We start from the raw sequence: 19411 nt of genomic DNA, 5'->3' as shown, positions 1-19411 counted from the left end.
AAGCAGAGGTTGGCAATTGCCCTCTTAACCAATCTGGAGTGTGCCGAATGGTAAGGAAGCAAGGGTTTATTTGCTCGTGGCTCGTAATGCCAACAAGAGTGATCCCCCTTTTTTGACAAGCATAGGTCCAAAAAACGCATGGTTCCATCTTGCGGTAACTCGTGTGTCACTTCTAGGGGTTTCAGGCTATCTTGAATAATCGGCAACAACGCTTGCACCTCAGCTTCAAACAGATCGTCATGACAATCAACAAAAAACAAAAAATCATCCACAAATCTAAACACTTTTTCTACCTTAGTTCCCACTAATCTTTCAGCTAGCTTTTTACCAAGATGGCCCAAAAACAAGTCACTAAGGCGGGGGGCAATGCAAGACCCGATGCAAATGCCCTGTTTCTGTAAATGCGGGGTATCATCCCACAAAATAAAGGTAGATTTCAAGTAACACTGGAGAAGTTCCAAGAAATGCCCACACGACAGACCTGTCACGTTCTGGAAGCTAATGACACCATATTCATCAATGGCCTTCTCAACACAGAGTAACAATTCATCATGAGGAAGGGAGTAAAACAAATCCTTTACGTCAATAGAAAAAATTGCATGCATTTTTCGTGGTTCGGTCTCATAAAATTAACAACTGCTTCCGATTTGTTAATCAGGAATGGGTCACATAGGGGTAAAACATCAAGCTTGGCCTGTAAAAACAACGCGACTGGCTTTTGCCATGTGTCATACTCAGAGATAATGACTCTAAAAGGCACACCCACTTTGTGTGTTTTTGCAGCAAAAAACACTTCTAGGGAGTCACGTTTACTCCCCTCAATACTCTTAACCAACTTGTCTAAATTGAGACGGTTGCAAAGCTTCCTCGCTTCAGCCTTTATCTTTGGAAGCACTACCGTCTTGTGACTGTCAAAGACAGTGGAAATGGCTTCGCCAGCCTTTTTTCTATACTGTTCAAAAGGGAAGACGGCAAAGCCGCCCTCTTTGTCTGCTGGCAGGACACATAATGAGTTATCGACTAGAAAGGTAGCTACGCGCTTCATGGAAACTTTTGGAACAGCCATCTTACAGCGAGAGATGACGTCGACTCCAGATGAGACAACACGGGAGGCCTCTTCTTCTGGCGCAGCCTTCGAGACCTGCCTCACCAAGGACAGCAGTTCAGGGCGTGACCGCCGAGTTTCCACAGCAAACTTGGGGCCCATTGAAATGACCTTGCTGACCGGTTCCGGTAGATGGACCTCCTCCGCCGTATGGACAGGACTGCTTTGTGCAGGCCTCCTGACAGGAAGCCGCCTTCGAAGTTGCTGTAGCTCCTGTTGCCACAAGAATTCTGTTGTCCTGTTGAGTATACTGAGGTAGTTCCGAATGTCTTGCCTTGTTGCACGAGTGGCCGCCAGGCCTTCGAACTGTGTCACAAGGTATTGGCGATACAGCTGTGCTTGTCTTTTCCATTCAGACTTGAGTATTTTGCAGATTCTCGCAGAATGTCCCGTTGATGGTATGAAACCACAGAACATGTTGCTCACATGTCGGTACGTTTATATTGAAGCGTTGATAGTATTTGAACGCTGATTTTCAGTTGGAGTGTCTGTATGTTCAAAGTGTGGAATTGTAGATTGGATTAAAGGCGGAAATACCGATACAATGTTGTCAAATTCAAAGTGTGCATATGTGTGTCTTTTTGTCGTCCGCGTTTTCTGTGCGCTCATAGTTTTTCAAGATACCTAATGGCGCAAGAGAATCGACATCTGGGCTAGTTGGTTGAAATGCATGGTTTTACTTACCTAAGCGCACGCAGACGAATACAAAAAACTGTTTTCTGTTGTCTGAGTGTCGTGTAGTCTTCCGTTTTTGTATTCGTCTGCGTGCGCTTAGAAAAGTCAAACCATGTATCTAATGGCGTGTGTTGGCAGTGCGAGAGTGAATTATTTGTAGACGTCTGCTGCGTATCAGTGTTTCCTGTTCACTCATTCAGCGCCGTAACGCTGTTGATCAAGTGCTCCAAGATTCATCCGATCAAGTGCGGTAGGATTGCACAACTTTGTATTTTTTCGCTGCCCCTTCTGCTTGGGCCTAAGTATAGGCCTGCAGAACTTGCAAATATGTAAATAAATAAATTTATATGATTGTTCGGGATTGCTATCAGCATATAATGCAGTATGACAGAGAATAAGAACAGGAAGGGACACAGAATTTCTCAACCACAAAAAATTTATCCCATGCGCAGAGACTATGTATCAGTTGAGCGCATACTGCATGCGCTCAACTCATTCAAGTGTGACCAACCAACAAGCCCGCATCGCCACCATCAGAGACTATGGGAAGAATGGCCTTCTCAGGATGTCAGAGTGACAGTGAGGAATAAGCACTTATGAGATTTGGTATTTATTGCAAATGGGTGGACATTTCAAGTTCTTAAAATAACTTACCCGATAGGAGAGGTACTTAGCGTGGCCCCCGAACATGAAACATTGCTGAGGTAAATACTGCGAACACGAAAGACTGCTGAAAATATTTTGCCTAGGGTAAATTTCTAGTATTAAAAAGAGAACAGGATGGAGCTAACGGAAAGAAACACACGATAAGCAATGCATATAGCGAATAAATGCCAGTACAAACGATACAACCTGAATACGTCTATGCCTAAGCAATCCTAGCGTGTAATATAAATAATAAAATGACGTTCCTTAATCTGTGTGCATGTTTGAAAGGTATGTTGGTTAAATAATTGACAACATTAATTATGACGATGCTTGAATTTTTATTTGACGCATTCAAGAGGAAGACGCCACTGTGGGCAGTAAATCAATAAATTGAATTGTGACCGGTCTCTCAGTCCGTCCTGTGGATTGTGTCCGGAACCCGATATCACCATGATGACTTTCAACACGGTAGCGCTTCAGAACCTGTGCGCGGCAAATAGAAGAGGTAAAACGCATAAAGCAAGGGTGCCACATCATAAAACTTCGAGATGTAAAATTTTCTTGCTGAATGCGGATTTGCGTGTCGTTTGAGGTCTAGGAGGTATGTACTTATGAGATTTGGCATTTTTTTTAATGAAGAGGCATTTCAAGATCTTAAAATAATTTAACCGATAGGAGAGGCACTTAGCGTGGCCCCAGAACATGAATGATTGCGTAGATCCTGAATTGAACTGTATTACGATTTAAGGCTCCGTCATCATTGCTGCTTCTCACATTTCTCTTCTTATCGCCTCTTTTCTTAGCGGGGCGTACTAATTGTCGCTAATTTTGTAGGTTTGTTTATTAGAAGCAGTGCAGTAGTAGTTTTGCACCATATGCGATGTCGGTACGTTTATATTGAAGCGTTGATAGTATTTGAAGGCTGATTTTCAGTTGGAGTGTCTGTATGTTCAAAGTGTGGAATTGTAGATTGAATTGAAGGCGGAAATACCGATACAATGTTGTCAAATTCAAAGTAAGGCCTAGAAATTCTACACGCAAGAAAAGTTACCTATTCAATGGTCGAGCAATTCTTTTTGTAGATACCACACAGTTTCACACGCTGCGACCGTGCAGCGCGGAAAGGAGGTTACATTAATTTGGCAATTTTAAAAGAATAGCTTTTGTCTCTCATCAATATTAACATCGACAATCAAGTCATCTGGACTTCAGCAACTTCTACCTGTAGAATAACAATCACGGTGAAATGCTATCGCTTCCTTCGGCGTCATCTATAATTTCGGCATGACACTATCAGTCTCGTTTGCAAGCGGTACCAACTGGTCACGCATCCCACTTATGGCTGATCTTCCCAAAGTAACATGGGCTTTCGGAAGATCAGAAGATATATATATATATATATATATATATATATATATATATATATATATATATATATAGATATATATATATATATATATATATATATATATATATATATATATATATATAGATATATATATATATATATATATATATATATATATATATATATATATATATATATATATATATATACATTGTGTCTGTGTGTCTTGCAATCCCACAAAGCTGGTTAAACACCTATTTCATGAAATGCAGTGTTTTTTTTCCTTCTCATCGTTTACAGCACCGGCGAACTATGCCCGCTTACCGTTACAGGGGCAGATAAGTCTTTTACGTAGAGCAGCCCGACTGAGAACGAAAGCCTATACGACTCTGAAAACGAACTACAATCTTTGGGACTTATTCGCAAAAGTGCGCGTTGTTTAAGCAGCATTCTAGACCTACGGAAATTTTACATTTCGCTCTTAATTCTAGCGCGCGGCATTGCCGCATAACACGTTTTCTTAGAAGAAGGCTCTCAAAAGATTCCTCTCCTGTATTTCAGCTCGAACTTTAGTTCCATCAGGATCGAATATGCGATCGCAATCACCATGCTTATTTTATATAATTATAGGAAAAATTTATTACGACTTTCGTGTACGAAGTCTTCATGTAAGAAAGCTCATATAATTATGTTACCATGACTTGATCATTTCAGTTGCGCCACGTCAGGAAATCCTTCAGAAAATATACCTTTATTAGTGTAGATGTAAAAGAGAGAAACTACTGGGGGAACCATAAACCTGGCTACATTTTACTACGCAGAAGTGTAATTCTATTTTTTCTCCCGTGTCCGGAGCTCCATCTACATTATCAGGCAAGTAGAATGCACCCCCGACGCTATACTTTTCTTACTCGCATGACACGTTATTTGATCAAAATGTGTTGAAAACGGTGATACAATAAACTTTACATCGAGTACGCGCATTTTAGATGCGAAGCAGCTTTTGCTCGGGGCTGAGTCCGTCCTTCCCTCACGCGTCCGCCCCCCACTGTACATGCGTCAGCTCTCTCCCTTTCCTCGCGTGAGCGCGAGATGGGGTGGAGGAGGTTAGCGTGAGCGCTGCCTCCGCTTCGTTTCTCCTCTCTTGTTTCTCTCTCCGCGACTGCTGTGCGCTCGTATATATTTCGGCGCGGGCTCGCTACCGTTGCACTCTCTTTCGCAACGGCGCTATGGAGGCTCGCAAAGCTGAACGTAAACGGCCACGCCGGCAAGAGAATATCGAAGCTGCGAGGCAACGGAAACATCGAGCTGGGGCGGTAACATAAGCGGTACACAACATATACACAACTCCACACACAAATAGAACATACACGAAAACATACATATGGAACAACAATGGAAACATAAGTGAACACCTAGCGGTGCTTCGCATCCCCACATGGCTCAGTTTAGTGGGAGATGGTGTAATTTTTCTTACGTGCTAAACTTCTCATTGTTGGAACAATTTGGTCCGCGAAATATACCCGCTTACTATTGCAGAAACAAATAAAGAAGAGTAGCGTTACGTCCAGCAGACTTACATGCATTGGCTGTGTCGTAGAAAAAGTAATCAAGTTTATCTTGTGTTAGTGCTCACTTCAGCGCAAGGCTACGTAACTTTGTTTACCCACCAGGCACTTTTTTCACCTTTCCACCAGATCTTTCTTTAAAAATACACTGTTACGCTTTCGTAACACTACTATAATAAGGTTTATTTGCAAGAAAACTAAGTAAACATGTACACGGATTGCGAAACCGAATAATACATACTGCATGTAATGTTAGGATCAACTGCCGGTAAGGGAAATTATGAGGTGTTATCTTGACCGCAAGCCAGTGACTACAACATTGAGCGAAGTTAGGTTCGGTCATGCCATCAGGCTGACAGAGAAGCAGCAGTGCCAATCTGAAGGTGGTACTTGTGAATTGCAGAAGTGTTACAAATAAGGTGGACGAGTTAGCTAGTCCTAATCATATGACTAATCCTTCTGTTGTACTTGGATCGGAATCATGGTTGAACAGCGAAATTAGTGACTCTCGAATAGGCAGCGCACAAAAGGCGACGAACACGTACACAAAAAATTGGCCGCGTATCTGCGTGCTTCGCTGCAAATGTCGTCTAAAGACGATAGAAGAGGCGCTGCGTGAGATATGGACGCCATCTGGCAATACGTCGGGAAACATGAGTGCTGTGTTGCGGGCTGGTAGTCCCGGCGCAGCGGCAGGCGAAGACCGGCGGTGACCAACGCGACCGGTCGGGACGCCGGCCAGCCCGAACACGCTGTTTGGCGCGATGCGCCGAAGGAGAAGAAACGTCCGCACTCAACGAGCGATCGCCGCAAGGGGGCCAACAGAGCTGACTTGATCTAGATGTGGTCCCGTTTCAACGTGAATTTCCCGAGGACTGCCAACAGGAAGCAACAGAACGCCTGCATCAATCAACTCAGCTTGGAAAGTGGCATCGAGAGACACCACCCACAACTCTGTGAGTCGATTCGTCACGGATGTACTATTCTTGAAGTAGCAAACGGCGCTTGCCGAGCTAGGCCTACCGAGGTTCACGAAACTTCTCCTTTTCCCGAGGTCACACGCCTCGCGCCTTGCGCCTCGTGCTCGCGCCCGCGCTACGAGACGTACTTTTGTAATTCGTGACCCGCACTCGCCGCGCGCTGGTATGGCTGAGCATATGCATGCAACAACCGAAGAAAGTGAACATACAGAGAACGAGCAGGACAGGGACGAAAGGACTGTGGAAGCAGCTTTCGACACAAACAGTGGAAGAACGATCGAGACTCAGAGTGTCTGGCGGCAGGTAGGAAAGAGGAAAAAACCGCAACAGCAGGAATGCACCGGGGCACGTACAAGCCAGACAGACATTGAACGACCTGGAAGTGAGACAGAAAAAAGTGACGTGCAAGACTCACGGAAACACGCTACTGACGTACCCAAGAAACACACCACCACCACTACCGGAAGATGACCGAAAAGTCATCTATCGACCACAGCCCGGACTGCAACTCTCAAAGTGGTCAACAGTAGCAATCTCCTATGCGTTAGCAAGGGCTAGCAAGATGAACCCTGAAGCATTCCGGACAAAAGTCACAACTCAAGTGCAATGGAGCCAAAATCTTATCATAGCAAACACTCCGGACAACGATGTTGCCTTCGAAATCCTACCAAACATTAAAACCATACAGTTGGACGGAACCGACTACAGCTTGATACCATACATCAAAACCCTGGCGGAAGTGTAAATGGGCGTCATACACGGTCTAATACCAGGAATGACAGCGGAAGAACTAATGGAAATGGTGAGGGCAGATGGCTACGAAATTGTCAGCGCTAGAATGCTTGGAAGATCGACCTCGGCCATCATCTATTTTCACGGACCGCATGTTCCATTCTACGTAAAAGTGGAGGGAGCCCAAATCAGATGCCGACCATACCGGAAGACAGTACAGTATTGTAAAACCTGTGGAGCCCTAGGACACCGGCAGGACATCTGTCCGCAACCAAAACCAAACTTTTGCTTTAAGTGCTGCCAGTCCAACCAACCACCTGAACATCAATGCAATGTGATATGCAAGATCTGCAACCTCCCTCACGAAACTGCGGGAAAAGACTGCAAGCGAAAGCTGAAAGCAGCTCCACCTCCTTTCCATGTGCGGAATCAACGCTTGAAACTACAGCAGCAGCAGAGGTCGACGCTGTCTTGGTCAGTCGACTCAGACTCGGACTTCCCACACATTCTTTCGGGCACTACAAGTGACAGCATCTCTTGCACACAAAGAAGGAGATCGACATCGAGGGGTAGGTCCCGCTCCCGATCTAGGTCAAGGTCAAGGTCAAAAAAGGCAGTGAGTTATGCAGAAGCTGCCAAAAACAGCTCCACCTCCTTCTCTGAAGCACCCATAACACAAGTGCCCGAGGAACACGAAATTGCAAGGCTCCGTAAGGAAATTGAAAACTTAAAGCAAGTGAACCATGAATTGCTTAGAAGATGCAACGACCAGCAGACTTTCACCAAGCAGCTTGAAAATATGGAAAAGAAACTAGAAGAAAAACAGGATGCCAAGCTCCAAGCAGCCCTAACACCTATCCTGCAGCAACAGCAACAGCAACAACAAGCCATTCAGACACTCACGACTACAGTAAGCCAACTTAAAACAACACTTGACGGGTTTATCGCCCATGTTGACAAAACCTTTGCCGAAATTGGATCACGAATGGCAACTCTGGAGAAGACATCCGAACAAAACAGAAAGAAGCCAAAGTACCCAGTCAGAGAAGCACGTATGACTGACACCATGGAAGGTCAAGATGGATAGCACATCCAAGGATAACACACGAGACAAGCACACAAGACTCAAGATATGGCAGTGGAATTGTAGATCCATCAAATCCAAAACGCAGAGTTTATCACAACTAACTACTCAAGAGAATCCAGACGTTATAGCCCTGCAAGAAACCCAATCAGGCACAATCAAAATCAGAGGATACGAAACATATAGCGGAGGGAAGGACACGCACGGCAATCCTAATACAGAAACTGCTTGTTGCACAACAGCATCCTATTGACATCTGCATCGAACACACCTTTGTGGAGATTCTTCCTAGCAAGAAAACGAATCAGAGCATTTTCATTGTCAACATTTATAGTCCCCCGAGGGAATCTCTCGCAAGCTTCGATGCACTTCTGAGAGAAGTGAAGAAGTATGCAAAAGGACACAAGCTCGTGGTGGTGGGTGATTTCAATGCTACCACACGGCTTGGGGTTATCACAAAACGGACAAGAAAGGAACCAATATCCACGACACAGCACAACACCACCAGTTAACATTGTGGACGGACCCGCACACCCCTACAAGAATCGGAAACAGTGTATCAAGAGACACCAACCCGGATCTCACCTTCACAGCGGGGATATCCCAAGTGGAATGGACGAGACTCGAAGAAACTCTGGGAAGTGACCACCACTTGGTGCAAACGGAAACAATCTACAAAAGGGCACCCCTCAAGATTGGTAAAGCAAAAATCACGGACTGGACTGCTTTCCGAAAAGAAGAGCTCACACAAAGTATTGAATACCTTGAGGAGTGGACCAAACTCACGACAGAAAAAGCACAGAAGTACACGAAGGAAATTCAACTGACTGTTGAAAAACCAGCTGCGGATCCTCACCTGCTCCACCTGTGGGAAGCTCGTAGAAGCCTTATCCGTCGATGGAATAAACAGAAACGGAACAGGGTCCTAAAAAAACGCATAGCGGAGCTAACCAGGCAAGCCGACAAATACGCCGATGAATCAAAGGCAAAACTGGAACCAGATGTGTGACAGACTCCAAGGAACATTAAGTACCCGTAAAACCTGGAACATCCTCAAGTAAATGTTGAGCACTACGGAATCAAAAACAAATTTCAGAAAGAATCTCGCAAAAGTCATTCACAATTACGGGGGCTCGGAAAGTGAAATCCTGCAAGAATTAAGGAAGAAGTTGACGGGAGGTGCCCAAGCTGCAGCGATTCCTGCTTTGCACCTAGATTACACAGGAAAACCAAATGATGAACTCGATCGCCCGTTCACTCTGGGAGAAATGGCAGCGGCACTGGCAAAACTTACTCGAAACACAGCCCCAGGTAAAGACCGCATAAGTAACAAGATACTCCGCAACCTAGGCAAGAAAGAGGAAGACTATCTCCTAAAAACTATCAACGACAGCTGGGAAAGTGGGACCGTTCCAGCAATCTGGAAACATGCTGACATCGTCATGATTCCGAAGCCGAACAAACCACTGGGAATAGGAAATATGCGACCTATATCCCTGAAATCCTGCGCCGGTAAGCTGTATGAGCATATGGTCCTTAACAGACCAACTCCATACTTGGAAGAAAAGCGCTACTTGCCTGACACCATGTATGGAATCCGCCACTATTTATCAGCGCAAGACATTTTATTACAGCTGAAGGAGGATGTCATCGATCATCTAGGTAAGCACAGCAAGAGCGCAGTCTTGGCATTGGATGTGAAAGGAGCCTTTGACAATGTCTCTCATAGGGCGGTACTGAGGAACCTTCAGGACACGCACTGTGGCGAAAGAACGTACCGCTACGTACGAAACTTTCTCACCGGCAGAACAGCAACAGTGCGCCTTGGCAGTCTGAAATCGGACCAGTTTGAAATGGCCAACAAAGGAACGCCTCAAGGCTCCGTTATCTCGCCACTCCTTTTTAACATTGCCATGATGAAACTGCCGAACATATTGAAAGAAATAGAGGGGATAAGACACGCCCTATATGCAGATGACCTAACCATCTGGACAACCGGTGGCTCTCCAGGAATGCAACAGGACGCACTTCAAGAGGCGTTGGATCGCACAGAGAACTACCTCAATACTGGTGGGCTCACATGGGCTCCCGAAAAATCCGAGCTTCTTATACTAAAAGCTAGAACAAGAGGACGACCACCAACAGGTGAAATCCCAGAACCAGAGCTTTGGATGAATGGAGTACAAATACCTAAAGTAGACTCGCTTAGAGTCCTTGGAGCTTAGAGTCCCGCTTAGAGTCCGCTTAGACTCGCTTAGAGTCCTAAAGACGGATCGGGCGCAGCCACCTTACCAAAACTGCAAGCAACCGTCACGGAAGTCGCGCACTTGGTACGACGGGTATCCAACAAAAGGCATGGCTTGAAAGAAGAAGACACAATCAAAATCATCCAAGCGCTCATCATTAGTAGAATTACTTATGGGACCCCTTATTTAGACCTCAAGAATGCAGAAATTGAAAAACTGAATACCCTCATACGAAAGGCCATCAAGACTGCCATAGGGATCTCTGAACGTGCTTCCACACAGCGACTACTACGCTTAGGTCTCCACAACACCTGGGAGGAGCTCTTGGAAGCACACAAAGTGAACCAACTCGAGCGACTTAGACTTACTGAAACAGGGCGGGCTACACTTCGAAGATTAGGCTATCCTGAAGCCATACAACAATGTGATGAGAAAAGGCCTATCCCAGCAACAATTCGACAGTACATCTCGGTAAGCCGCATCCCACGAAATATGCATCCTACCTACCATCTAGGAAGAAGAAAATCCAGAATAGAGAAACTGCGACAAGACTACGGCCGAAATCCGGACACAAGATACACTGATGCAGCAAAATATTCAGGAATCCCAGCCCATGCCGTGAGCGTAGTCGACAGTAAAGGAAAAGAGAGAACCGCAGCTAGCGCCTTAACTACGGAAATCGATACGGCTGAAGAAACAGCCATAGCCCTGGCCATCTCAACCTGTGCTGAGGAAGCAATCATACTCACCGATTCACAAGCAGCTTGTCGAAATTTTCAGAAAGGAAGAATTTCCAGGCAAGCCTTACAAATACTCACAGCTACAGCAAAGAAGAACCTACCAGAAACGTACATCGTTTGGACTCCGGGTCACGAGTCCCTGATGGGAAACGAGGCAGCCGACGCTTCCGCCCGAGCTCATGTTCACCGGGCCTTCCCACAGGACTCACTTAGGAGGAAAGACGATGTACCCAAAAAGTACAGCGACATCTTACAGCACTACAGGCTAGGCCGAAGAACTTATCCGCCAGCTCACCCCAGCCTAACTAGGGAAGAGGCAGTTACCCTCGGGAAGCTGCAAACAAACACTTACGTTCACGGTATATTACTTCACCGTATCTCACCGACTGAGCACTCGTACATCTGCAAGTACTGTGATGTCCCGGACACTCTATGCCATATGCTATGGGGATGCAAACAAAACCCTAGCACCGCTACACTGACCGAAGAGCAGTGGGAGGCCAAGTTATCGGACCCAGACCTGAAGAATCAGCGAAGCCTGGTTCAACGGGCACGAGAGATGGCGAAGGCCCGCGGCTACCTGGAATAAGGAGGCCGCCCACCTTGGGCGCACAGCGCGCTTGCTCAAAATAAACGTTTATTCTCTCTATCCCCGCACTCAACGAGTACTCTCCACAAACTCTCTTACTTACACGTCGCCTGGGTATAACAGGAATGCCAGAGCGGCGCCCCCTGTTATTCGTACAATGCAATACTGAACCGAAACCGAAACACAACATGAGCTTGTGCAGAGGGCACGGAGGAAGACCATTTTCAGCGCAGTCGCATTTTCAGCGCAGCTTAAGAAACTAGGGTTGTAACATTGTAGGGCGAGTAGGGCCAGAAGGACCGTCACGACGAAAACCTGCCTCCTCAGTCGTATTCGCCTGGAACGTTGGTGTGGCTTCGCGTTCCCTCCTCCGCTCCTGGCCTTTCCACAAAGCTACTGCCTAAGTACGAAGGCCCCTACCGCGTCCTACGTCAAGCATCCCCAGTTAACTATATGATTGAGGCTGTTCAATCATCTACGGACCGCCGTCGTCGCGGCCGCGAGACTGTTCACGTCGATCGACTGAAGCCGCATTATGACCCACCAGTTGTACCTGTTCCTTAGGTCGCCAGGATGGCTCCTTTTCCGCGGGGGAGTTATATGTGACACGCTAGGGCGCAGACAAGAACGCCTGCGAAAGAAGAAGACGAAGACGGTTGTTGCTGGCGCTCGCGCTTGCTCGGCTTGGACCGCTGATCGCTTCAGCTGTGGCAATCTCTTAATAAACGCGTTACTGTCTCAACGTTAAACGCATACCATCATGGTCTTTAAAATTGCGTATCTATGTATTTTCTATTAAAGGAACACCACCTAATACTTACCTAATGACGCTACGCCTCAGATATGCGTAATATTTACTTTGTGATCGACAAAGTTCAAAGTATGAACAGCCGTTCCAGTTCAAGATGGGTGGGCGGTAAGCAAGTGGTTCAACTTTGGCCGGTTGGCTGAATCGGGTGACGTGCCGACAAACAGAAAGACAGAAAGACAGACCAAAATTTCTGCGTTTAAGTTCCCCAAGAAAGACTATCGTCTTTAAAAAGACGCAAACACAAGCACTGTACTGCAACTGGTGATTTATTGTCGAAAGACCCGGCTTATGTATGTGAACACGCAAATGTGCTCTGACAGCAGTGGATACGATGAGGACGGAAAAACCCGAGGAAACCGCATAAATAAAGGCACAACAAAAAAACAACAGAAAAAAAACAACAAAAAACACAAAAACACGTGGTTCTGATAAAAAATTTTTTGCCACACAGTATGTGGTTACATGCCAAGGTATCGGCGCGCTTTTTCAGAGAACGCAACCGAGGGCCAACTGATACACTTATCTTTCCATTTGTCTATTTCTATGGCCTCGATTACCTCTCTGATTTCCTTCTTACGTTCCTTGCGCCCAATCTCCGTACCTGTTAAAGTGGGAGCACAGCCACAATCCCTACAATGGAAGGCCAAATGCCCAGAATCTTTTGCTGCAAAGTGGCGGTTGTGTTCCGTTAACCGTGTGTTTATGCACCTGCCCGTCTGGCCAATGTACACATTGTTACAGGTCAGAGGCATCTTGTAGATCACCTCTTCTGTGCATGCGACGTAGGGGTTGCGGTGCTTGATTTCACACGATTGCGTATGGGTCATAGCGCCATTCACCTTTTTGCACAGGCCCGACAATCGCACTGGTGCCGAGAACACAACGTCGACACCGGCTTTCCGGCCTATCTTTCGCAGATTGTGCGAAATGGTGTGCACATAAGGTATCACCACCGTACGCCGGTGGTTCCTGCTTGCGGCAGCACTTGTTTTCTTTTTTTGCAAGCCTTCTGCGACCGAAACCAAGAGGTTCGTCGGATACCCAGAGCGCCTAAGGCGGCTCACCTGGTTGGTGAAGCTGGCATCACCTTTGTGCGGACAGGATTTCTGCAGGGCGCCAAGGAAGTATGATCTGGCAATTGCTCTCTTTACAAGTTTGGAGTGCGCGGATTGGTTGGGAGGACGGGTTTGTTGCCCTTTGGTTCATAAGCCCAACATATGTGATCAGGCGAAACGTATACACCAAGGTCTAAAAACCTAATATAGCCGCTAATGGGCAGCTCGCACGTTAGTAACAATGGTGCGAGGCACGAAGCAAATGTGGCCATAACGTTAGATACTGCGGAATCAAAATCCTTGTCATCACACTGTAAAACACCTAAAAAATCGTCGACGTATCTAAAAACTCACCTGCTGACCTTGAAATGCGTCATTTAGTTTTCTGTCACGCGCAGCCAAATAATTGTCGGACAGCATCGGCGCTATGCAGGAGCAGATAGAAATTCCATTTTTTTGTATGTACACTTCGCCTTCCCATTCCGCAAATGTTGAATGCAAGTAAGTTGAGAGGAGTTCCATGAATTGGCTGCTGTGAATAGCGGCGCTATTCTGAAATCTGGTGACGCCGTGCAGGTAATAGGCTTTTTTAAGAACACGACCCAGTCAAGCGACGGCTTTCGGCTTTTTTCTGCTGACATAAAAGATTTATATTACAGTATCCCGCACAACGACCTAACGACAAGTGTGGGCGAATGCATTGACGAGCACGGTGTCACCAGATTTCAGAATAGCGCCGGTATTCACAGCAGCCAATTGATGGGACTCCTCTCAACTTACTTGCATTCAACATTTGCGGAATGGGAAGGTGAAGTGTGCATCCAAAAAAAATGGAATTTCTACCGGCTCCTGCATAGCACCGGTGCTGTCCGACATTTATTTGGCTGCGCGTGACAGAAAACTAAATGACGCATTTCAAGGTCAGCAGGTGACTAGAGTTTTAGGTTCGAAGCTCCTTAAAGCGGCACCCGTTCGTCCCCGTCGTAGTGCGTAACCAGTCTTAACGCTAGTACCAGATCTTGACCTCCAAGGTGGTGCCGGTGGGAGATTTATCCTGTGCGTTGTTGAACAATAAAAAATTCGCAGCGTGCGCGTTAACTAAAAGCCGAATTTTTCTGTCTCTCATTCCCCATTAGCCGCCATTGGCATGTTCCAGTAGGAAACTTTAGTAGAAGTAGAAGTGTAAGTGTTAGCTAAAAGCCGACTTCTTCTGTCTCTCATTCCCATTAGCAGCCATTGTTTACCTCCAAGGTAGTGCCTGGTGAGATTTCTCCTGTGCGTGATTAAACAATAAAAATTTTGTTCAAAGCGCCGTTGAATGATGAAATAAACCAACGAAAGACGCCAGATGTTTTCTAAGAGCGAAACGAAAAGACGCCAGATGTTTCTAAAGCAAAACGAAAAGACGCCAGCTGCTTAACGAAAGACGCCAGATGTTTCTCCTCTCCGTTTCGCCTGATCACATATGTTGGGCTTATGAACCAAGGGGCAACAAACCCGTCCTCCCAACCAATCCGCGCACTCCAAACTTGTAAAGAGAGCAATTGCCAGATCATGCTTCCTTGGCGCCCTGCAGAAATCCTGTCCGCACAAAGGTGATGCCAGCTTCACCAACCAGGTGAGCCGCCTTAGGCGCTCTGGGTATCCGACGAACCTCTTGGTTTCGGTCGCAGAAGGCTTGCAAAAAAGAAAACTAGTGCTGCCGCAAGCAGGAACCACCGGCGTACGGTGGTGATACCTTATGTGCACGCCATTTCGCACAATCTGCGAAAGATAAGCCGGAAAGCCGGTGTCGACGTTGTGTTCTCGGCACCAGTGCGATTGTCGGGCCTGTGCAAAAAGGTGAATGGCGCTATGACGCATACGCAATCGTGTGAAATCAAGCACCGCAACCCCTACGTCGGATGCACAGAAGAGGTGATCTACAAGATGCCTCTGACCTGTAACAATGTGTACATTGGCCAGACGGGCAGGTGCATAAACACACGGTTAACGGAACACAACCGCCACTTTGCAGCAAAAGATTCTGGGCATTTGGCCTTCCATTGTAGGGATTGTGGCTGTGCTCCCAATTTAACAGGTACGGAGATTGGGCGCAAGGAACGTAAGAAGGAAACCAGAGAGGTAATCGAGGCCATAGAAATAGACAAATGGAAAGATAAGTGTATCAGTTGGCCCTCGGTTGCGTTCTCTGAAAAAGCGCGCCGATACCTTGGCATATAACCACATACTGTGTGGCAAAAAATTTTTTTATCAGAACCACGTGTTTTTGTGTTTTTTGTTGTTTTTTTTCTGTTGTTTTTTTGTTGTGCCTTTATTTATGCGGTTTCCTCGGGTTTTTCGGTCCTCATCGTATCCACTGCTGTCACAGCACATGTGCGTGTTCACATACATAAGCCGGGTCTTTCGACAATAAATCACCAGTTGCAGTACAGCGCTTTTGTTTGCGTCTTTTTTGTGTACGTGTTCGTCGCCTTTTGTGCGCTGCCTATTCGAGAATCATGGCTCACCAACTAGCCCATCAGTACATTTTAAGCAAAATTGGTGACAGTGAAATCTTTCCCACTAATTATGCGGCTTAGCGGAGAGATAGGGACTGACACGGCGGAGGTGTTTGTATATTGGTGAAACGGGAAATTTATTCCGAAATGTTAGAATCGGGAACACAGACAATGGAATCAATGTGGCTGAAACTACGCTTGCATAGTGGAAAGACCGTGTCAGTTTGTTCCTTTTATAGAGCGCCGAGTTCAAGTGATGAATGACTTTAATGAAGAAATTGAGGCAGTTAACGGTGATCATGTAATACTGGGAGGTGATTTTAACTTGCCTGAAATTGACTTGCATAAGCCAAATAGTGATGCTCGCATTATTAGTGGTTCATGTAAAGAATTGTTAAAGATGTGTAACTGCTATTAGCTTAACCAACTTGTACGGCAGCCTACACTCTAAGAAAAAAGAGAGTCAAAAGAGGGTCATGGAACCGTGACTCCCTTCGGGTGTCCATCTGACCCCTTTTGGAAGGTACAGGCAGAAAAAAAGAGTTCGCATTTGGGAAGGAGTCACTGGACCCTCCTGAAGCGCGTTTCGATTGGCTTCGGTATACGGAAGAGCCGCCGTATACTCCATACATATCGCACGCTCGCCCTTTGGCGCCGTTGTGGCGCCTTGCTGGGTGACGCAGACGCAGACGGGGTTGGCGCCGGGGTGGCGCGCCGCTCTCCTCTCTCAGTCAGAGAACACCCATGTCTCAGTCGTCTCAGTCTCCTGGTCTATTGGAATGCGTTGCGTGGATGAGTTGGTTGCGCGTCTTCGGTGGTATTGAAGCCGGCTCCGTGCACGAAGTGACGCTTGGAGGGCGGAATATTCATGGAGCTGCAGACACCGACAACGGGCGCCAGTAAACGGTGAGTGTACTGCTTTCGTAGGTACTAATTATACAGCTTTAGCTGGGCGTCTGCAGCAGCTCTGCGGAATCTGCCCGCCATTTCCAACAGTAGCCTGTATCCGCGGGGCTGTTGCGGATGCCCAACTAAAGCTGCCAGTTAACGAGTTGCCACCGTTATGCGCGTTGCTGTACAAGCTCCCATAAAGTGAGCGATGCAAACAATAATCGAGGGTCATTTCTTGCTGATCGCACGTCGTGTCTGCACTACTGAAGGTGCAAGATGTCGTTTTGAGGTGCACTTTAGTCTACTTCATAATAACATTTCCATCGACCTTCAGTGTGCGGCGTGCTTCCACGCGTGGGAGCGCGAAAAAAAAAAAGCCCGTGTACAGAACGCTCAGACGCACTATATGTAATGGTTTTTGTTGGCTTTAAGACGGTAGTTTGAGGTGCAGATATAGTACGGTGGCTTTCCGAATGTACGCGGTAGTCATTCAAGTTGGACACGCCTCGCCGGTAAAGTGAAAAAAGCTCTAGACTTTCGACGACGCGCGTTGTTGCGGCCGCCGGCGTGCACTCTTTTCCCTCGTTTCTGTTTGCTGTTTTCGTGGTTTGCATACACTGCGATGACGTTGGGCGCTATAACAGAATCGAGTGAGTGTACGTGATTGTGGGAGTTATGTGCGCTAATTCTAGCATATGACATGTCTGATCTCGACGTAGACGGCGTATGCACGCGCTGGGTGTCGTTCGGGCCCTAGTACTCGCATCTGTTTATCTGAGTATTTAAGGATGGGTTACGTTTGTAAAACGTGCGGTCAATAACCGCTCACGGCATGCCCCTGGCTGCCGGAGGATGTGCTTTGTTGTTTTGTTGTTAGCCTTTATTATGTCTTTTACTGCAATTTCATTTTCTCATCATAATATCACGTTCTGCTTTTCAGATACCGTTTTTCATGGTGCTCACGCTGGACAGGAGCGACAACCTAGCAAGCCACAAGTCTGATGCCTCAAGCCGTCACCACTTTTTTATTTATTCTTAATCACAAGGAATAAATATGGAAACATGATGGCGATTTCTGCTGTTCATTTAGCACCATATGACACTGTGCACATCACAGTCACACATTTTAGTTGGCTATATTCATAGAAGCGTGTAAATGAGGAATACCCAAACTTCTTAATTGGAAATCACAGACCGTCTTTTCGCGCTTTCTATATAACTTTGTTGGAAAATATGTGTTGTTTTGACGAGTTTTATTAAAATAATGCTAAAACTGAACTACTCTTTTTTTACAGTCGCTGGGCAGAACGGCAAGTATTATTCGACTTGCTTAAAATGAATACTCCACTATTTTCAACAGTAGTCGCGCAAAAGTAGAGCAAGGATCAAATGAGTAGCTTAAAATACTTGTGGAGTCGCTTGATGCTTCGGTGTGGGTCCCTTGACTCCCCTAGGAGCGTTACCGGCAAGAGTCGTCTGACTCCCTATGAGTGGTAACGTGATCCTCCCGATGAGAGTCTTTGCACTCTTCCTAGAGGGTCAGGGGACTCTCCTAGAGCGAGCCGACCCTGGCCCACCAAGAGAGTCACCGTGACTATTTAAAGAGAGTCCTATACACCAGAGCACGCCTGTCTCGCACCCAGGCTGCTGGCGAGCCGAGCGGATACTCTCGCACCCAGATGCCGGGCTGACCGGAGCTGCCATGGCGCGCGCGGGCTGCACCAAGTAAACAGGGCAAGCTGCAGTTCTGAGGCTTTAAAGTGCGAAAAAGTACCCGTTCACGCCGCTTCAGCGTATAAGAGCTCGTCCAGGCACTACTGCGTCGTCTTTGGATGCCAAAAGGAGCAGCGCAACAAGAGGATATTAGCGTTGTCTGCGACGATTACGACGCGCCACGGAAATAGTGCCGGTGCGGTGTTTTCAGCTTCGCCGCGAGTGGATAACCGTGATTCAAGCAAAAAAACTAGGAGTAGGAGCCGAGTGAAAATGCGTGAGTAAGTACACTAACAGCGTGTATTCTGCAGTGTGATGTCCACCTGTTTTATTTTGCGAGCCTAATTTGCGTGACACGCAGCTGGGTTTAAGGCAGGCGCGAGCTTTGTGTGAGCGTGCACTTCATACCCTTGAGCGTTTCCTTTGACCAAAATCTAGTGCAAGGTAGTGCTTTCAAGCACAAGCAATCAGCATGCTTTGCCACTTTCAACGTAGTACTAAGCTTTAGTGCTTTTGATGGCATTCACGCCTTCGAGATTTCGTCTTCGAAAGGTAATAAATGGCACGGTGCTCCTCAACAGCTGGCCAGAATTTCGTGCTTTCATTTCAGTGTTTGATGTCCCCAATTTATTTGTACACGAGGCATTCAGGTGCACATAATACATATATTGGCACGTAAGTAAACGGTACTCGCGCCAGTGTCCTCTACGTCGCAGGCGTAGCTA

General features: G+C 46.6%; 1 long non-coding RNA gene across 1 annotated transcript; it reads left to right on the top strand.

The window, feature by feature from the left end:
* The first annotated feature begins 16848 nt into the window (after window positions 1-16848).
* LOC125759559 (uncharacterized) lies at window positions 16849-18039 on the top strand. Its single transcript, XR_007417157.1, has 2 exons — window positions 16849-16988; window positions 17914-18039. It is a non-coding gene; the product is annotated as an uncharacterized LOC125759559 (long non-coding RNA).
* Window positions 18040-19411: the final 1372 nt, after the last annotated feature.

Source organism: Rhipicephalus sanguineus, chromosome 8 (assembly GCF_013339695.2).
Source record: "Rhipicephalus sanguineus isolate Rsan-2018 chromosome 8, BIME_Rsan_1.4, whole genome shotgun sequence".
NCBI classification, from domain to species: Eukaryota; Metazoa; Arthropoda; class Arachnida; order Ixodida; family Ixodidae; genus Rhipicephalus; species Rhipicephalus sanguineus.
Note: the sequence above shows the minus strand (reverse complement) of the source record. Positions and strands in the feature narration are given on the sequence as shown.